Source organism: Hipposideros armiger, unplaced genomic scaffold, assembly GCF_001890085.2.
Source record: "Hipposideros armiger isolate ML-2016 unplaced genomic scaffold, ASM189008v1 scaffold_73, whole genome shotgun sequence".
NCBI classification, from domain to species: domain Eukaryota; kingdom Metazoa; phylum Chordata; class Mammalia; order Chiroptera; family Hipposideridae; genus Hipposideros; species Hipposideros armiger.
The window spans coordinates 3,571,806-3,575,704 of record NW_017731423.1 but is presented as its reverse complement, the minus strand read 5'-3'; the positions used below and the strand labels follow the sequence as shown (position 1 = coordinate 3,575,704).

Sequence of the window (3,899 nt, the reverse complement as noted above, 5' to 3'; positions counted from 1 at the left end):
AAAGAGAAAAAAGAAAATGTCTCTGTCCAGAAAAGATCACATTAAAACATTTTAATGCATGAATTGGTCATGGTACCCTAGGGAAGGCTTATATAAATTCTGGTTCGTATACCATTTGAGTCTTTATTTTTAGTTAATTGGGCTTCCTGCTGAGATGACCTCATTTAATGGATGTTGCTTTTGTCTTTTTGATCCATTTGAAAATGAAAGAAGAAATTCCATTTTTAAAATATAATAATAAGTCGGTGAAATGTTCCTGGTAAGCAGGTTTAACTATATATAAGCGCTTCATTTTTAGGAAAGCTAAAATGAAGGAACCAACTTAGAATGACTTAATAGAAAGGACACAAACACATGTCAAGGCATTTTGATGAAATCATCATTGCAGAAACATTTCCCATCATTAATCTTTGCTTGTGAGTTCTCTAGCAAGCGAATTTCTAGTTATAACTATTTTATGCAATTAAACTTGACTGTAATGTCTCAGCCACAGGAGCTTTGAGGACTTTGCAAAACTATTGAGTGCTGTGTCAATGAATAAACAATCAAATGTGTTGAAATCTAAGAAAATCAAGTGACTTCTGGAGAAGTCTAATGTGTCAGATAAGAAGGCCACAGGCTAAGAGTATAACATGTATGCTTACAAGTCAGGGAATTTGTAGTATTGTGCTATTTTTAATTTAAGAATGAAACACAGGGCTTCTGGTCCAAGATAATGACATAGGAAGACCCTACACTCACCTCCTCCCAAGAACACATCAAACTTACATCTACAGACAGAGCAATTCACCCCGAAGAAGAACTGAGAGCTGACTGAATAGCTTCTGATCAACAAACTGAAAGCAACACGGAAATAGGTAGAAGGGAAAGATACATGGTACCATTCTAATCTTATCTCCAATGCACCAACCTGCAGTAGGAGGGGATCACTGAAGTGCCCACACCCAAGTTCACTGGGACTGGGACACAGCAAAAACCAACCAACCAACCATTCAACCAACCAACCAACCAACAAACAACACAAAAAAAACAAAAAACACAGTTGTTTATAGGGCATCTAGACTCTACAGAAAGGAAATCCATCCACTAAGCCTAGGCCATCTGCTTAATGAGAAGGAAGCTGTGGGAACTCAGGCGTTGGTGGCACTGGAGAGTGCCATTTGTTTTGTTCCCCCTCCACTTTGATGACATAGGCAGGAGAACAATCATGGCTGTCTTGCCAGATGGTCAAGGCTATCCTGGTGCCCCCCAGGCTCCAGGCCCACATTAGCTCCACAGCTTATCCCCTGGACCCCATGCAGACCATGGCCACTTCAGCTACAGCTCTGGGCTCCAGCTTGCCCCTGGGATTCCCTGTGGCCTGAACCAGCTCCAACTACAATTCCAGGTAGCCACCCGTGTGGCCCCTGCAAGGCTTGTCCCTGGGACTTCCAAGGGCCTGTTCTTGCTCCAGATCATTAATAGCTGAAACTTGCCTGCCAAAGACACCCAGCACATGAAGTTTACAAAAGGAAAGTTCCTACACAAGCCCATTCCTTCAAGACCAAAAGAGATGGCTGTTTTGCCTAATTCATAGAAACAAACACAGAAAGACAGTGAAAATGAGGAAACAGAGAAATGCCTTCCAAACAAGAAGAATAAGACAAAACCCCAGAGAAAACTAAATGAAATGGAGACAAGCAATTTACCAGATAAAGATTTGAAAACAATGGTTATAAATATGTTCAACCGACAGGAGAAAAAGATAAATCAGTGAGAACTTCAATAAAATGATAGAAAATCTATTTAAAAAAAAAAACCCCATCAATCAGAACTGAAGAATACAATGACTGAAATAAAAAAAAAATACACTAGAGAGAATACACTAGAGCAGATTAGGTGATGCAGAAGAATGAGTTAGTGAGCTAGAAGACAAGGTAGGGAAATCACTTACCTGAAAGAGCAAAAAGAAAAAAGAATCAAAGAAAATGAGGATACTTTAAGGAACCTCCAGGACAACATCAAACATAACAACACTTGAATCATAAGTGTCCCAAAAGGAGAAGAAAGAGAGAAAGTTACAGAAAACTTAATTGAAGAAATAATTACTGAAACTTCCCTAACCTGATGAAGAAAACAGATATTCAAGTCCAGAAAGCACAGAGAATGCCAAACAAGATAAACCCAAAGAAGCCTATAACAAAACACATCATAATTAAAATGCCAAAAGTTAAAGATAAAGAGAGAATCCTAAAAGCAGCAAAAGAAAAGCAGCTAGTCATGTGCAAGTGATTTCTCTCATAAGACTATGAGACGATTTTTCAGCAGAAACTTTGCAGGTCAGAGGGAATGGCACAATATATTCAAAGCAATGAGGGGAAAACCCTAAAATCAATAGTAATATACACAACAAAGTTATCATTCAGAATTGAAGGAGAGATATAATGTTTTCTTGACAAGCAAAAACTAAAGAAGATCACCACTAAATCAGCATTACAAAAAATGTTATAGTGACTTCTTTAAGCAGAAAAGAAAAGCCAAAACTAAAAATAAGAAAATACAGGAAAGAAAAAAATCTCACTGATAAAGGCAAACATTTAGAAAATGTAGTGGATCAACCAATTGTAAAGTTATTATGAAGGTTAAAAGACAAAAGTAGTAAGATCATGTATAAGTACAGTAATCAGTTAAGGGATACACACATATGAGATGTAAAATATGATATCAAAAACATAAATTTGGGGGGACAAGTAAAAAAATGTTGTGCTTTTAGAATGTGTTTGAACTTGAGCAACCATCAAATTAAAATACCTGCTATAAACATAGCTTGTTAAAAATGAATCTCATGTAACCACTAACCAAAATCCTATGGTAGATAGACAGATGATAGATAAAAAGAGAAAGAAAGAAAGAAAGAAAGAAAGAAAGAAAGAAAGAAAGAAAGAAAGAAAGAAAGAAAGAAAGAAAGAAAGAAAGAAAAAAAGAAAGAAAGAAAGAGGAAGGAATAAAGGAAGAGGAAGGAAGGAAGGAAGGAAGGAAGGAAGGAAGGAAGGAAGGAAAGAAAGAAAGAATAAAAGGAGGGAGAAAGAGAGAAAGAAAAAGGAACCCAAACAAACCACTAAAGAAAGTCACTGATATATAAGAGAAGAAAGAGGTTACTTGCTGTTGTGAGCTGTGGGCCGCAGGGGTCAGTGAAAAGATCTCAATGGCTGGGTGAAAACTTGCTTTACAAACCATTGACTGGGTGGCTTTTGGGGAGATCATACCCTGAAACCAGAAGGCCATTGCTAACTCCCTGAAATCCTGGAATGAGGCCCTTACCTCCAGGTTGGCCACTCTACCTGAGAATCCACCTACTATTGACTGGGCTTACTACAAGGCCAATGTTGCAAAGGCCGGTTTGGTAGATGACTTTGCGAAGTTTAAGGTGCTGAAAGTTTCTGTGCAGGAGGATAAATACAGTAGCCTGGTAGATGCAGAAGAAAAAGAAGATGTGAAAAGTTGTGTTGAGTTTCTGTGTATGTCAAAGATCAGGATTGAACAGTATGAGAAAGAGCTGGAGAAGATGAGGAACATAATTCCATTCGATCAGATGACCATTGAGGACTTGAATGTAGTCTTCCCAGAAACCAAATTAGACAAGAAGAAGTATCCCTACAGGCCTCACAAACTAATTAAGAATTTATAAACTGGAGTCTGGAAGAAAGCTCTGGCACTCATATTATAAACTCAATATTAAAAGTAATTACATAGTAAAAAAAATAAAAAGAGAGAGAGAGAGAGAATAAAGAAACAGAGAAGAGCTACAAAAACAACCAGAAAACATTAAATAAAATGGCAATAAGTACATACATATCCATAATTACTCTAAATGTAAATGGACTCCAATCAAAAGATAGAGTGGTTCGATGGATAAAAAA

At 37.3% G+C, this 3,899-nt stretch overlaps 1 pseudogene; it reads left to right on the top strand.

Moving 5' to 3' along the window:
* The first annotated feature begins 3,184 nt into the window (after nt 1-3,184).
* On the top strand, nt 3,185-3,667 carry LOC109382957 (ATP synthase subunit d, mitochondrial pseudogene; annotated as a pseudogene).
* Nucleotides 3,668-3,899: the final 232 nt, after the last annotated feature.